The sequence below is a fragment of the Octodon degus genome, unplaced genomic scaffold (assembly GCF_000260255.1).
Source record: "Octodon degus isolate 3935 unplaced genomic scaffold, OctDeg1.0 scaffold00007, whole genome shotgun sequence".
NCBI classification, from domain to species: Eukaryota; Metazoa; Chordata; class Mammalia; order Rodentia; family Octodontidae; genus Octodon; species Octodon degus.
The window spans coordinates 14,910,629-14,926,401 of record NW_004524583.1 but is presented as its reverse complement, the minus strand read 5'-3'; the positions used below and the strand labels follow the sequence as shown (position 1 = coordinate 14,926,401).

The following is a 15,773-nucleotide window of genomic DNA, read 5'->3' as shown; positions in this document are numbered from 1 at the left end:
TTTTTTTTTTTTAAATAGTCTTAAGTCAGTAAATTGTCCAGACTGGGTTTGTACTCCACCAAAGTGCTGAGATTACAGGCATGCATCATCACTTCCAGCTTCTACTGAGCTTTACCAGTTTCTTTTCCTTTGAGATTCAAATATTCCAAGTTGTTTTTTCACTAGGTCATTTAACCTATGCATTTTTTCCTCTTTTTTAATAGTGCTACAAATTGAGCTGAGGGCCGTGCACATGCTAGGCAGGTGCTTTACCACTGAGCTACACTCTAACCCACAGTACATATTTTATTTAATTTTGTGATTTGGGTTTGTTGTTGTTGTTGTTGTTGTTTTTTTTTTTTTTTGGTGGTGCTGGGAATCAAACTCAGGGCCCTGTGCTTGCCAGGCAGGTGCTGTACTGCTGAGCCATATCCTGGGCCCCACACTACATATTTTGTTTTATTTATTTTGTATTTTTTAGGGAAGGGTCTACAGGTGTTCAGGGTCTCACTACTAGATCAAACTCATAGTGATCCACCTGTTTACAGCCTCCCAAGAGCTGGGATTATAGGCGTGTGCCACCACTCCCAGTCTCAATTGCAGTTTCAACAGTGCTGGGGGGGGGGCAGCACAGGTGCTTTAATCTGCTGAGCTATTTGGCCAGCCCTCCCCATACTACATATTTTAAAATGGACTTTAGATGACACAGTTTCTGTAGCTGAGTTTAACTATAGCGATTAAAATCTTATGTTTGGATAAAGTATGTGTTTAATTTTACTAAGTCAAAATGTACTTGTGTTAATCTTTTTCTTTTTTCTTTGCATAATATATTTTTCATATCAGTCTTAGTCCTTATGTTCTTTTCTTTTCATACAATTTCTTTTAAGAACCTCTAAGGGTCTAGGGAGACTGCTCAGTGGCATAAGCACCTAATTGGCATGGGATCCCCAATGCTGCAAAAAAAAAAAAAAAAGAAAGAGGTGCCAAGCATTGGGACTGGCAAGATAGCTCAGCAGACTAAAGCACCTGCTTAGGCAAGCTTAGGCAAAACATGGGGACCACGGTTTGATCCCGGGCACCACATGCTGAGCCAGCCAGAGTCCAGGCATGGTGGCACACACCTGTAATCCCAGAGCTGGGGAGGTTGAATGCAGGAGGATTGCCATGAGTCCAAGCTTCATGGTGAAGCCCTGTAACAACCAAATACATTAAAAAAAAAAAAAAAAAAAAGAACCTCTCCCTCTCTACAGATAGCTCTTTAGGCATTTTCTATAGTTGTGCTACAGCATTTATCAAGTAGCACTGCAATTGTATTGGGTTGGTTTGGTCACTTTTTGATTTCTATGCTAGATTTTAAGTTCTTAAGAAAAAAGATAATGCCTTAACAACTTTGTTTTTTGGACAATGACCTTCCAAGTGTACACTTATATTGAGTACTAACATTGTACTCAAATGTAGCTTAGGTCCCCTTTTTAACTCTAGGACTTCCAGTATCATAACCTATGTTGATCTTTTGCTTGTATCTCTTGTTAGTTAGAATATCCCCATGTGTTGTCTTCCCTCTTAAGGCAGTCTGGTCAAAATCACATTATTCTGCAATCAGCCAGCTGTGCTACAGTACTAAAAGTTCACTGGATTCTAAATGTAGTTAATTCTGTATTCTCATCAGCCCACCTTGTCAAATTTTCTTTTTGTTTTCAGGTGACACAACCCAATTTCTGGTTTAAAAATAATCTCTGCCCCTTCTAATGTATAGATAACTCTAATACTTTATTAATCTTAATTTTGTTTAATATTCTTGTTCTGAAAATTCTAAAATAATTATTTAGTATTCATTCAGTGTCAGAGCATTGCCTCCCCCATGGACTCAACTCGACTTGACTCTAGTCTTCTCTTCCTTCCCCTCCCCTCCTTTTCCATTCCCCTTCTCTGAGACAGGGTCTCAATTTGTAGACTTCTCCAGCTTGAATGCTCTGTGTAACCCAGGGTGGCCTTAAGCTCAAGATTCTCCTGCCTCAGCTTCCCTCACACTGGGAATACAGGCCTTGGCCATTATGCCAGGCTCCAGTGTTGTTTTTTATTTGCATACTAATAAACCATCTAGGTAGAGGTAATCATCTACTAATTTGTTGACCTTTGGAGCATATTTTTTTCTTTCAGTAAACTGCAGATCACTTAGGGTCAGAAGTTGGAATATCTTATAGTACTTTTCTAGAGGCATAAAACTTTGAGACACATGTGTTAGCATAAATTGTTGATTTGAAGAGATGGAAAAAATCTTTAGGAATACATTGAAAACAAAATAATAACCATATGAGTTTTATAACTAGGGTTATTTAAATGTGATTGTGAGTCATTAACATGATAAAACAATGCAATGAGTTTTATGAACCTGACCTTTTATTTTTTGCAGATCATAGCCACAGTCTCACACACGTTAGGTAAGTGCTTAGCCACAGAGTCGACCCCCAGTTCTGACATTATACCTTTTTTTTTCTTGTCTTTTTGCAACAGTTTTCATTTTGTAGTACAGATTAGCCTTCAACTCATTTTGTAGTGCAGGCTGCCATTGAACTCAGCTCCTCCTCTAGCTTCCAAAGTCCTGGAATTATAGGCATGACACCATGCCCAGCTTTTCTGTTCGTTTTTAAAGTAATATTTTCATATTTTTTCCAACATAAGTAGCCCATGCTTTTTTGTGTGAATATCTTATAAGATACACAAATTATAAAAGTTGGAAAGTAGGAATGGTGAATCTGTTATTCTCATTTTTCAGGAACATTAATTTGTTTGTTTTTTTTAAAAATTTTTAATTTATTTATTTTGTGTGTGTGTGTGTGTGTTTGTGTGGCCAGCTCAGCCCACTAGGGGGTGGGGTTGGCTGGCATGTGGTGCTGGGGGTTTGAACCGCGGTCCCTGTGCTTTGCTAAGCTTGTTCTAAGTAGGTGCTTTAGACCACTGAGCCATCTACCAGCCCCCAGGAACATTAATTTGAAACAATACTGTGTAGATTATTATAATTATTTTGGTATTTGTATTTTCTGTTTCTATAATACTAGGAATTGAGTCTAGGACCTTCAGAGTGAGCTATATTCCTTCCTGGGTTTTTTTTAAATTTTAAGATGGTGCCTCAGTAAGTTTCCAGGTTGGGCTCTTAACTTGCCATACTCTTCTTTCAGCCTCCCATACCTCTGGGGTTCCAGGTGTGCCCCACATTAGCTGGCTATATTGTTTTCTTTTTAAATCTTTTTATTTATTTGGTACAAGGTCTCAGCTTGAACTTGCAGTGATCCTCCTGTCTCCAACTCCCCAGCACTGGGATCGTAGGGGTGTGCTACCACACCTGGTTTTGGTGGCCAGCTCATTGTGGGGCCTACACGACATGTAATACCAGAGATCAAACCCTGGTCCTTGATCTTACCAGGCAGGCACTTAGATGGCCATACTATCTCCCTGGCCCTTGTTTTCTTTTATAAAGTCAGTAATATGTAACATCTGTGTCTCTGTGTTGTTAACACTGGATATATATAAATTTTATAGCAGAGTAACATATCAGTTTTTTTCTTCTACAATACTTGCAAGAATCATTTTTACTATAAATTCTTACTGTAAATTTCTTGGAGAGAACAGCAAAAGAATGCATTAGAAACTGAAATGGGGGTGGAGATGTAGTTTCATAGTGAAGCACTTACCTGACATGCATAAGACTTTGTACTGAAAACTAAAAAGGTTAAAAAAAATTGGGGCCGTGGGGATAGCTCAGTGGTCTAAGCACCTGCCTAGGCAAGCACAAAGACCTGAGTTTGATCCCTGGTACCACATGTGTGCCAGGCTGCCCCAGGCATGCCGAGCTGGCCACCAAGACCAGGTGTGATGTTGCATGCCTAGACTCCCAGCTCTGGGGAGGCTGACACAGGAGGATCACTAAAAATCCGACCTGTGTAGTGACACCCTGTACCAAATACATTTTTAAAAAAAATTGTTTTCCTTTGGTTTTTAACTTCTAACATTGTGATAAAAGTACTCTAGTTCTCTGGATATATAATGTATACATACACCTCATTTGCCCCACCCCGCCCCACTGGGAATTGAATCGGGGGCTTTGTGTATGCTAATCATGCACTCTACCACTGAGCGCCAGCTCCAGCCATACATCCTGTTTCTGTACTACATGTATGTACTCCTTACTGGGGTCTGACTTTTACTTTAGCCCAAAGTGAATAAAATTAAAAATTCTTGGACAACCTTTTCAAAAAGGAGGTGGACTGTGTTAAGTGCTTAATACAAACCATTAAATTCTTTTTGAATTCACATTAATTTTGGGAATATCTGTATTTCATAAATAGTGTCAAAAATGTATACGCACTTCAGGAAAGAAAAAAATGTGTAGAAGCTAATGGCTACTACATTGAGCACCTCACACATTGAGCACCTTTAGTAATACTCATAAAGGTGAGTATTACTCTCATGATATCTCATAAATTTAGTTATTAAAATATTTATACAAACTTTTTCTGAAGTGTGTATGCAGACTGTATGGGCCAACTCACCATCCATGAGTAGTCCATATTGACTTAACTATAATTGTAAAAGTATGAATAACAACGTTCATTTATATTCACAAGTAACACAATGTGTAATAGTCCTTCCTTATCCTCCAGTACATTCTAAGACCCTCAGTGGTTGCCTGCAAGTGTGGATAGTATCAAGCTATATAAATACTGTTTTTTCCCATTTATACATACCTATGACAAAATTTGGTTTATAAATTAGGGATGGTAAGAGATTAGCAGAAGTAACTGATAAACAGTTATGATAGTATCCTTTTTTTTTTTTTTTTTTTTTTTCTTTTTTCTTTTGCAGAACCGGGGATTGAACTCAGGCCCTTGTGCTTGCCAGGGAAGCATTTATTCCACTGAGCCATCTCCCTGGCCCCTATGATAGTATCCTATAATAAAAGTTTTGCGAGACTGGCGGGAGTGCCTAGTGGTAGAGCAGTTGCCTAGTATGCACCAGGCTCTGGGTTTCATTCCCCGGCTCTCAAAGTTACAAGAATGTGGTTTCTTTTTAAGATGTATTGTACTTTTCTTGTTAACTATAATTGAAGCTGTAGAAAGTGAAGTGTGGTGGTGTAGGAGCAGATCACAATGAGCGAAGATAAACCCCCCCTCCCCCCAAGAAAAGACAAAAGTGCACAGGAAAAAGGAAGTGTTTATTGTGAGCTCGGACCAACTCATGTCCTGATTTTGGGTCATGACTCCCAAGGTTGTTGGTACCCACCTGAATTTTGCTTCCAGGTTATATACTTTGCAGGTTTCCATAGCAACTACATTATCTCATTTTCAAGAGTTTTATAAGAATTTCACACAATTGCCACGAAGTTTACATTTCCCAGACATTGTTGACCATCTCTCTGTTCTAGGGCATTTTAGTTTAATGTTTGCACTGTTCCCCAAGTTATTTTAACTATGTTCCTATTTTATGACCCTGGTTTTCTCTAAGTGGGTTTATGACTAGCTACCTAGGAGGAGGTAGAAGAGTGAGTTTATCTATAGTTTAAGTGAACTTAAGTGACCCTCCTTTAAAATGGGGTCTCTTTTGCCCCATCAGTGGGGCATTGCTGTATTGCACATAAAAATACAAGCTCATCAGATACGAATTGGACATGCATTTTGCATCAAAGTACTTGCTGTCTATTTGAGTTAATAAGACTAACAAATATTTGATGTCAGTATATGCAATTACTGGTAGAGCAGGGACATAGATTAAATACTGTAGAAGGGTAGGGTGTAGAAGTAGACCAGGTAGATTTAGGACAATTTCATAAGACACTGATTGGAAGCGGAAAATTTTACAGCTTAAAAAAACAGTGAACAGATGGGATTTTTTTTCTGAGTATGAGAAATTATAGTATTATGGCCAAGTTACTTTAAAAAAAAATTTATTTTTTTTTTAATTTTAGGGAAGGGTCTATAGGGTGTTCAGGGTCTCACTACTAGATCCTACTTGTAGTGATCTGCCTGTTCACAGCCTCCCAAGAGCTGGGATTATAGGCGTGCGCCACTGTGCCCAGTCTCAATTGCAGTCTCAGTGCACCCCAGGGGTGGGGTCAGCACGGCAGACAGTTATTAAGGTGGAAAAATTATAGGACTTGTGTAGGAAACAGTAAGCTGTTTAATTTGTAAGAGGGGAGGGAAAAATAAAATAGGAAAAGTTTTCTATGACTACATCAAAGGGAGCTAAATATGAATGTCAGGCCAAGGAATTTTTTTTTTTGTTGTTTGTTTTTTTGTTTTTTTGCGGAACCGGGGATTGAACTCAGACCCTTGCACTTGCCAGGCAAGCACTTATTCTACTGAGCCATCTCCCCGGTCCCAGGCCAAGGAATTTGAAGCATTGAATGGTACCCTACAAAGTTATTGGTTAAGTACCCTGGAATCAAATGGATCCAGGCCTACCTGTACCATTTAGTTGGTTTTCTGTTTATTTTCATTTTATGTATTTGGTACAGTGTCTCACTGTGCAGCTCAGACTCATAGTGATCCTCCTGTTTACAGCCTCCCCAGCACTGAGATAACAGGACTCAGTTGCTGGTTTAGCATACCCAGGAGCAAGGATCAAACCCTGGTTCATGCACTTGCCAAAGCAGGTGCTTAGTCCACTGAGCTATCTCACTGGACCTACCTTTTAGTTTTTGGTATTGAACAAATTGCATATTTTACCAAGTTAAGGTATAAAATTCTATGAGGAGACTTGAGAGGGTTAAATAAGGTGAAGCATACCAGTTTTAGCCTAGTGCTTAGTAAACCCTCAATAAACAATAGCTTAAAAAAGAAAAAGACCATGGACACTTGAGAAAGGACATTGCCATGGTAATAGGGATGCTTCAGGAGAGTTAACCTGGCAATACTGTGTAAAATGATCAGCAAGGAAAGAGATTAAGGTTGGGAATACTAATTAAGCAACTCATAGAAAAACTTGTATAAGAGATAATGTGGGTAAGGTGTAAGATAGTGGCATCAGAAGAGAGAAGCTAGGAAATACCTGAGATATTATGGAGTGTTAAGGCTTTTGCCTACCTATCCCCCTAGAGCCTCATGTAATCATGGATGGGCATTTTGGAGGTGGTATAGAGTGTGTGATGCTGGGATCAAGGGTGTATAATTACTAAATTAGTCCACTGATTGGCTGGCATGGTCCTCAGTATGCATGATGGGAAGGCCCACCCTGGTGTTGGCCTGTCCCTTTGTAAGGGACAGAAAGGGCTGCTGTTGTGCTGCTTGCTGCCATCTGTCTTCTGTCCACCATGAACTGTTCTCTGGGGTACCCCTCTGCCATTCTGTTCTGTCTTGAAGCCAGTGAACTATCAAGTGAAACTTCTACAATCTGTGAGCAAAGTAAACCTTTCCTGCTTTAACTCTGGGAGTTGGGTATTTTGTCTCAGTAATGAGAAAAGATGCAACATGGAGGTAGAATTGAGGGGAGTTGATGTAATTAAGTAGCAATGTTATAAGAATGACTTAAAACTACTTAAATTTTATCATAGGAGGTTTGCTAATTTAACAGTGGGTAGTCTGTTGCACTGTTCATTTTTTAAGCTGTAAATCCATTACAGTATTAAAAATAAGCCTATCAATTTAAAACATTTGACTAACTTTGGCAGCACATACTGAAATCAGAGCTATGCAGAATAGAAAATAATACTTTTTATATTAGCTTTACTAGAAAACTGGAATGTTGGTAGCTTAGTTTCACTTTTCATTTGCATTTTTTTCTTTTTTTGGGGGGGTACCTGGACTCAAATTCAGGACCTTGCACTTGCAAGGTAGGTGCTTATGCCACTGAGCCATCTCCCCTCACTTTTCATTTGTAGTAGGAAAATTTACACACATTTCTGCTCCATCTTCACTTGACTACTTCTGTTGCTTGTTTAACTCAGTTTTTTAAACAAATTTTTAGGAACTTTGAAGAATAACTGCTAATGCAGTCAGGTGCTACTGTGAACTTGAAGTCTGTTAACACATATAAATATGAAGCATTTGAGAGAATATGTTCTCTGATTATTTTAAAGGCAAAAAGTAACATAATTGTGTGATCATCTAAGGAGGTATATAGTCAAGCATGGTGTGTCCTTTTATAGAAATGTAACATAGCACTGTGGGTCCACAAAAGTGTCACCCATCTAGATTTTTATTTCTGTCGTCCACTTCTATCTATATCAGTGTCTAGGTATTTGAAAGATGGGAATATCTGAGCTCAAACTGGAAAATATGCTTGAAATATGCAGTAGAAGCCAAAACGCTTTACAAATATAATACATAATCCCAGCACTCTGAAAGGCTAAGGAAAGGGGATCACAAATTCAAGCCAGGCTGAGAGATTTAGCAGAGTTTTAAAAAGTGGTAAAAAGGACTGGGAGGGGCCGGGAAGATGGCTCAGTAGAATAAGCGCAATGGCCTGAATTCAATCCCCAGTTTCGCCAAAAAAACAAAAAAGGACTGGGAAGATGGCTTAGTATGAAAGCCCTTGGTTCAGTCTCCACGGTCACAATGAGAGCATGAGTGAATCTGTAAATAATTTATTTATTTTATTTTATTTTATTTTTGGCGGAACTGGGGATTGAACTCAGGTCCTTGCGCTTGCCAGGGAAGCGCTTATTCCACTGAGCCATCTCCCCAGCCCTGCTGTAAATAATTTAGAAACAAGTATTTCTAGCCTATCTCCTTAGTGTCTATCTAGCCATTAATAATATGTTAAAATTTCCACTTTATTGTAGTACTTCTGAAGTGCATTTTGCCATCTCTTTTCTGGTTCTTATCTCCATCCATGCAAGTAGAGGATGACCTGACTGGATTTTCCTGTTTAAAGTTTCCATAACTCACCCACACTGTATTGTTCCATTCATTATTGTAGGATTATATATTTGGCTCTTGGTCTCCAAGTCTCTTCAAATCACTCTTTTAGTAATCATTGTTTGAAATACAGTTTCAATTATTATTATATTTTTTTTTGCTACATCCTTTATCTTCTGACATATAAGTATTAAAACTTTGTCTACAGTCTGCTCTACTTACATTTTTCCCTTGTCAGTTTGTTGTAGTGTAGACTTAACTTTCTAAAAAGCCATTTTGTTCTTTTCTGAGAAACCTATAGTTTCCTCTTGCTTGCAGGAGAAAATTCAGATAATTCAGCTTAGCATTCAGTTAACTCTGGCTTTATCTTCTATCTCTTACACTGGCTCTGTTCCTTGTCTAGACTGTTCTTATTCTCCAACTAGGTCTTACATATTCTTGGTTGGTAGCCATATACAGAAAAGCTGTATTACAGATCATTTTAAAGTATAAGTTTAAAAATATATTTCTAGCCAATTTGAAAATGTTACAAATTATCTTTTGTCCTAGTGTCTTTTATTCAAAAACTTTGCAAGCATTTTGGCTACATTTAATCTTTTATTACTAAGGAGTTGAAGGTGATAGTGGGGCAGTTCAAGTAACCAATCATTTGATACCTTTGATACTATTTGGCTTCTAACCAGTTCCTGCCCTGAATGTTGTGTGGTCTTGAATATCTTCAAAGACCTTGAACTTTTAAGTTCGATATGAACTTGTAGTGAATTTCTCACTAGTTAAAAACAAAACATTTTTCACTAAGACATATTAATATTTAAGGACCGTTGGGGTGAAAGAAAAAAAATTTTTAAGGACCCTAATTATCTAGTTGAAAAAAAGAATTCCAGAGGATGGGAAGATTGCTCAGTGGCACAGTGCTTGCCTACTGTGCATGGAGTTCTGGGTTCAGTCCCCAGCACTGAAAATAATCATGGTCTTTTGTTCTCCACTGTTCCTTATATAGCACGGTACTTCTCTAACAGAGTGGTAACACAGATTTATAAAGGAACGTGGTGAAGGGTGATCCACATTGCAACCTCTTCATTCCTGGGGAATATTTAAGACCAAAGCTAAATTTCAGGTTAACAGAACAAGGTTTTTGGATGTGTGATTTTGTCTTAAAATTCTGTTATTTAAAAGAGACTCCAAGACTGGGGAGATAGCTCAGTAGAATAAGCATTTGCCTGGCAAGCCCAGGGCCCTGAGTTCAATCCCCAATACTGAAAAAAAAAAAAAAAAAAAAAAAAAGATACTTCGTGGGCAAGAAAAAGAAAATCTTACAAAGGTACCAAAAATATATGGAATATATGGAGAATTAATGTTAATTATCAATTTATTTTTTTTTTTTTTTTTTTTTTTTGGCAGAACCAGGAATTGAACTCAGGCCCTTGCACTTGCCAGGGCAGCGCTTATTCTGAGCCATCTCCCTAGCCCCAATACACTTTTTTCTTTCTCTTCTCTTAGCATTGGTTAAAATAAAATTTTAAAATGTCAAGAGTTAAAGAGTTTGTGTTTTGACATAAGTTCTTTCTGTTGTTTAGATTTCTGACCTTGAGAAGCAACTTAACCTCTCCGTATTTGTTTTCCTTATCTGTAAAGTGAGGATAACTGGGGATTTGGGAAGATTAGATGAGAAATTATATGAGAAATTCTTGGTACTATGCCTAAAGAGTGTTGGTGCTTGTCCTTTTCCTACTACCACTGCCTCCATCACTGGTTATTCAGACTATTTAAATAATTCCCCTGCTTTTATCCTCTGTAAAATAAGGATAAAAATTCCCTGTGAGTTACTGTAAAAAAGGATCATCATGGTTACATGACATTATGGACATGAAATCATGTACAAGTACCTGTTATAAACTGCTGAATGTTTATTCTGTAGAGCTCTTTGAAACATACTTACTTCTTTTACCTCTCTCCTTACTTGTTGGGGCTGGGAATGTAGCTCTGTGGTAGACTGCCTAGCATGCACAAGGCCCTGAGTTCAAATGTCAGTACCACAACAAACAAACAAAAAAACCTCCTTATTTGTTGGGATAACAGTACTACTTAAATTTGTAATTTGAGGATTAACTGTGTCTAAAGTATATAGCACAGTGTCCTACACACACAAAACATCATTAGTAAATAGTCTTAACTGTGATGATTAAATGTTTGGTCTATACCTGTTTTTATTCTTTCCTCACTTAGACCATTTTTAATGTAATTATTTAATATGTCATTTTATATGTTTTATGTTTCTGGCAAGATTGTAAGCAATTAGGCGGCCGGGGAGATGGCTCAGTGGAATAAGCACTTGCCTGGCAAGCACAAGGGCCTGAGTTCAATCCCCGGTTCCACAAAAAAAAAAAAAAAAAAAGATTGTAAGCAATTGATGGGGAATGTATCATGTATTGGAACATGACTCTTTAAGTATGTCTGCTTTCTTTGACCTCACTAAATGGAGTAAGGCAGTTTATTTGGCAGTAATTTTTATTCCCTTTGCTTTTGCTGTATTGTGGTCCTGGTTTTTTTTTTTTTTTTTTTTTTTTTGTCTTTTTGAGAGAGGATCTCACTATGCCATTCAGGCTGGCCTTGAGGTCACTTTTTAGCCCAGGCTGGCCTCAAACTTGCAACATTCCTCATGCCTCAATAAATGGGCACCATCATGCTTATCATTTCTGCTGGTGATCATTACTGGGTTGATTTTCTTTTTTTTTTTGGCAGAACCAGGGATTGAACTCAGACCCTTGCGCTTGCCAGGGAAGCGCTTATTCCACTGAGCCATCTCCCCGGCCCCTCTTTTCTTTTTAAAATCCCTACCACTAAGTATTTGTATAATTTTGAAAAATGACTTACATTTTCTTTCTTTCTCATTTGTAAAATAATAACAACAGAGGCCAGGGAGATAGTTCAGTAGAATAAGTACTTGAAGGTCCTGGGTTCAATCCCAGGAATGGTTAAAAAAAAAAAAAAAAGAAAAGAAAAGAAAAAAAAATCTGATTTCGAGTTGCTTGGGGTTGGTTTTGTTTTGAGGTGGTTTTGTCAAATTGCCCAGGCTACCTTGAACTCCCAGGCTCAAGTGGTCTTCCTGCTACAGCCATCAGTGTTGTAAAGAGCTCCTTTTCTTCATCAGCATTGCTAACACTCAGCTGTCTTTGTCTTTTTGATAATAACCATTCTGATAGTATGAAATTATAAATATCTGATTGTGGTTTTACTTTGCATTTCTCTAGTCATTAGCAGTGTTAAACTTTTTTCCCCCGCTTATTTATTGTCTTATTTGTGTGTTTTCTCTTGAGAAATGGCTGAGATTGATCCCAGAGCCTTTTCACGGAGCTACATTCCCAACTCTTAAAAAATTTTTTATTTTGATACAGAATCTTGCCATATTGCCTGCCTTAGGCTCAGACTCGATTCTCCTGTTTCAGCCTCCTGGAATGCTGGAATTACTGGTACCTAAATTGATTTTTGTATATGGTATGAGATTGAGGCCAAGTTTCATTCTTGCACATAGGCATCCGGTTTGGAAATAAATCGTTCCCCCCGCCCTTCTTTCTGGTTTTTTTGAGACATGTACCACCACTTCTAGATGGAAATAAATCTTTAAAAATTTTTGATAAATGAATACCTCAAGGTATAGAGAACAAGAAAATTGTGTGATAACAAGAAAATTGTGTGACAAGTTTTTTTGAGCTATTTTGTCCTTATCCAATTTTTATTTTCATCTTAAGGTAATTATATGATCCAGAATAATAGGATAAGAGTAAGGATTTATTAATGAAATTTTACAGTTGCACATGTATTTTGTATGTACTTTTTGCCAGAATTGAAAAAACTGCTAAGTCTGTGAAAGTTTACTTCTGAAGAAAATGGATTTTGTAAGCTGATGACATTTGCCAGGTAATTTAGCTCAGTGGCATAGCACCTGCCTAGCTAGCACAAAGTCCTGAGTTTGATTCCTGGTACAAAAAAAAAAAAAAAAAGCTAATGACATTTGCCAAGTGATTGAGTCACCTGAATCTTACCATTCATTTTCTGGCTATGAGGGCAGATTATATATCTTAAAGTTATAATATTTGTTGCCCATATGCTTTTTTTTTAAATTTAGTACAGTATAAAGTCTGCAGGGTCTCACTACATAGATGAGACTCCTAGTGGTTCTTTTTTCAGCCTCCTAAGTGCTGGGATTAGAGGCATGCCTCACAGTCTCAGTTGCTGTCTCAGCACACCTCTGGGGGCAGGGCTGGCACAGCAAGATGGGGATCAGACCCCAGCCCCTGCATCTGCCTGAGCAGGTGCTTTAAACTCTTCTTGGTTTTTTTTATGGTATAGTACTGGAGATTGAACCCAAAGCTTTTGCACTGATCTACCTTCTAAGCCCTTTAAAAAAAAAAATTTTTTTTTTTTTAAAGTTTAAGACAAGGTTTTGCTAAGTCAGTAAATTGCCCAGGCTGAGTTTAAATTTCCAGTCCTTCTATCTCAGGCTCCCAGAGTGTTGGGATTCTAGGCTTGGGCCACCACACCCAGCAGCACCCTTGTTTTATTACATTCTGTATTTTGAAGATTTTTTTTTTTAATTAAGGAAATTTTGCATCTGTTCTTTACAAATTTATTAGGCAATATGTGTTAAATATAGTCAGTTTTAAAGCCATGTAACTGCAATAGGTTCTTTGGAATGCTGTTATCTGGATAACAAATAAAAGTAGTTCTATCTGAAATGTAAACTATAAACTGTAAAATTTTAGAAATGCCTTTATAGGACTTGTCAGAGTATTTAACTTAAAGTAAACCCAGAACATTTGCACTTATTTTTTTTAATTTAATATTGTACCTATTGAGTTAAGCAAATTCAGTTGATTTCGTGTACTTTATATGCTTTCTTATTTATTTATTTATTTTGGCGGAACTGGGGATTGAACTCAGGCCCTTGCGCTTTCCAGGGAAGCGCTTGTTCCACTGAGCCATCTCTCTGACCCCTTAAATGCTTATTTTATTTTATTATTTTTTTAATTTTTATTTGTGTGTGTGTGTGTGTGTGTGTGTGTGTGGCCAGCTCAGCCCACCAGGAGGCGGGGCTGGCTGGCATGTGGTGCCGGGGGATTGAACCATGGTCCCTCTGATTTGCTAAGCTTATTCTAAATAGGTGCTTTAGACCACTGAGCCATCTCACCAGCCCTTAAATGCTTATTTTAAAAGGGTGTTTTTTTGGTTTTTTTTAACTGTAATTTAAGAATTAGTTTTTTTCACTTAAATCTTGAGGCTATTTTATTTTTTATTCTTTTGAATTCAGCAGAGGTTTTATTCCCAAACTCTTCAAATATTTTTACAAAGAGAAATAAAATGTCTAACAGTGTCTCAAATAAAATCAAAGGCACACCATCCAAATAAAACACTTGTGGCATCAAGAATCCCTTTATGTTGTAGTATTTTCACATTATTTTGTTTTTAACTATTTGCACTCTTGTACATGTCATTTGCATTTTAAGTATTGTTTCAGGACGTGAAATAATGTAGTGTTGTTTAAAAGTGCAACCTCTTATAAGCTACAGAAATCTACAAGAAAAAGGATCAGATGCTTCAAACACAAGAGAAACATTAATCTTTTCAAACAAGTTGACTAAGGAATATCTGCTGTGGTTAGTGTTAAACATAAATCTTCCAATTATAAAAAATTAAAACACTAAATGTATAAGGGTCTGTTTTCCCCTAGATTATATTTTTTGATTTTGATAATTGTAAATTCATGAGAAAAGAACAAATTTTATTATAGTATAAAAATCTTAGGAACAACAAATTACAAATATTCAATTTTTAATAGACAAAAATAGTTTTGATTCCTAAATGTAAACATTCAATAAATAAAACATGCATGGTATTCCAGGAATGACACTACCAATAGTTCATTTATGAAAGAGGTCTATTGATAAGGTTCTTGTTTACTAAAATGAAGCACTTCGGCAAAAGAATCAGGCCATTACTATTTAAAACCCTACTCCTTCACTCACTTATTTGAGTAGAAAATTATTAACTTTTGTAGAAATTTGGCTTCTGGGCCCGGCCACAAGAAAGGTGTGAAATATCTAAAAGTCTTTTGATGAAACAAAAGCATTTTCTTGAAACTTGGAGGGAGTCGTTTATCACTGTGCTTGAAGAGATTCCTCAATGAACTTCCTTACGGTCTGCAGAGTAAAGTACAGGACTTGGGCTCCCGGAAGGGGCTGCTACCAGCCAGAAAACCGACCAGCAGGGCATCCTTGCAGGCATTCTGTATGCAGTACTGCCACAGTTCTGCAGCTGCCTAGGAAACCTTGATCCTCTCCACACTGGCTTCTAGCTTGAGCCGCTCCACTAGGTGCTGCAGGGCGCTCACGCTGGCCCCGGAAGACATGGTGACAGCGGCTCCGGCTCCAGTCGGCTGGGCGGCTGTTTTGTTTAAATTGTGTCTTCTTTACTGAGTTATAACTTCTATCCAACCTTGTATAGGTAGCTCAATTATATTTCAATTTTGATGTATAATTTCCTAGTTTTGGATATGGCTAGTTTTATGAAGATCTTTGCATTATTCACTGTTGGAAATTAGAACTTATGCGTTACGGTAAACATGTATTGGCTAGAGCTGTCCACTTTTTGGTATCAGATAGTGAAGTCTGTACATGAGTCCACTACCACAGCAAGTCAGAGGGGCATTTTTATGATGTCATTATGTTGTGCTTTCGCTTTATGCAGTGGTTGTTTTAAAAAAGTTGTTTGGGGGCTGGTGAGATGGCTCAGTGGTCTAAAGCACCTACTTAGAACAAGCTTAGCAAAGCACAGGGACCGCGGTTCAATCACCCAGCACCACATGCCAGCCAGCGCTGCCCCCTGGTGGGCTGAGCTGGCCACATACACACACACACACACACACACACACACAAATAAACTAAA

General features: G+C 37.8%; 1 protein-coding gene and 1 pseudogene across 8 annotated transcripts in view; one reads left to right on the top strand and one right to left on the bottom strand.

Annotated features, from left to right (window-relative positions):
- The window catches only part of Mpp5 (membrane palmitoylated protein 5), a 113,055-nt gene that overhangs the window by 32,091 nt on the left and 65,191 nt on the right, over positions 1-15,773 (top strand). The gene's annotated exons all lie outside the window — the stretch shown is intronic.
- On the bottom strand, positions 15,022-15,237 carry LOC101577355 (annotated as a pseudogene).